Raw genomic sequence first — 1,244 nt, 5'->3', positions numbered from 1 at the left:
CAAGCATAACTAATAAAAACCAGACCACTCCAGAAAGAGAGTACTGGAATAAATAACTAATCCTTCAATGCAAAGACAAAATGTAGATTAAGAAAGAACAGGACATTTGAAACAGAAAACCATGATCTCCCCAAAGGGACAGCAAGGATCCACTGACTGACCATAATGTGAGAGGGACACATGAACTCTCTGACCAAGAATTCAAAATAGCAGTTTTAAGGAAACTCTGTGATCGCTAAGATAACACAGTAAAGCAATTCAGAAATGTATCAGAGAAATTTACAAAGAGATTGAAATAATTTCGAAAATCAAAACGGAAATCTGAGAATTGAGAAATACATTTGCTTAACTGAAAATCTTACTAGAGACTCTGAACAGCAGAATCGATCAAGCCGAGGAAAGAATCAGTTTAAGAAGGAGCTAAGCAAGAGCAAGGGATAGAAAATTTATTTAAAGGAATAATAACAGAAAACATTACAAAACTTGGGAAAGATATAAATATGCAGGTACAAAGAGGTTACAGAATATCAAACAGAATCAACTCAAATAAAAGTTCCCCAAAGTCATATAATCATCAAAATCTCAAAATTCAGGGACAAAATGAAGAATCTAAAAGTGCAAGAGAAAAGAAGAAAATAAAATGTAAGGGAACTCCAGGGCTTGCTTTGGGAGCACATTTATTAAAATCAGAATGATACCAAGAAGATTAGCATGGCCCCTGCCCAAGAATGACATGCAAATTCATGAAGCATTCCATATTTTTCATTATCCTAAGTGAAGTATTTAAAGAATGGAAAAACAAACACCACATGTACTTACTATTAAATTGGAACTAACTGAAGAGCATGGATGTGCTTAGAGAGAAGTAGAACGTAATGGAAATGAAGTGGGGGGGGAAGGAGGAGGGTATGGGTGAAAACCTACTTAACTTATACAATGAAAACTATCTGGGGAATGGGCACATCTATCACCATGACTTGAGGTATATAAAAGTAATCCCTGTAAACAAAAATATTTTTACTCCCATAATATTTTTAAATAAATAAATAAACATTAAAAAAAAGAAAAAAACACTTATATTCCACAACAACAGATTCTCAATGGAAACTATATGCTCTAAGAGGGAGTAGAACAGCATTTTCAAAGTGCCAAAAGAGAGAACTGCCATTCAAGAGCACTTTATCCAGCAAATCTTCTTCTTTTTCTTGGACAAATAAAAGCTAAAAGAATTCACAAACACCAGA

General features: G+C 33.9%; 1 non-coding gene across 1 annotated transcript; it reads left to right on the top strand.

The window, feature by feature from the left end:
• Positions 1-660: 660 nt before the first annotated feature.
• LOC111723362 lies at positions 661-763 on the top strand. The gene has a single exon (XR_002771926.1). It is a non-coding gene; the product is annotated as a U6 spliceosomal RNA (small nuclear RNA).
• Positions 764-1,244: the final 481 nt, after the last annotated feature.

Source organism: Otolemur garnettii, unplaced genomic scaffold (genome assembly GCF_000181295.1).
Source record: "Otolemur garnettii isolate 467f Iridium unplaced genomic scaffold, OtoGar3 scaffold00010, whole genome shotgun sequence".
Lineage (NCBI taxonomy): Eukaryota > Metazoa > Chordata > Mammalia > Primates > Galagidae > Otolemur > Otolemur garnettii.
Note: the sequence above shows the minus strand (reverse complement) of the source record. Positions and strands in the feature narration are given on the sequence as shown.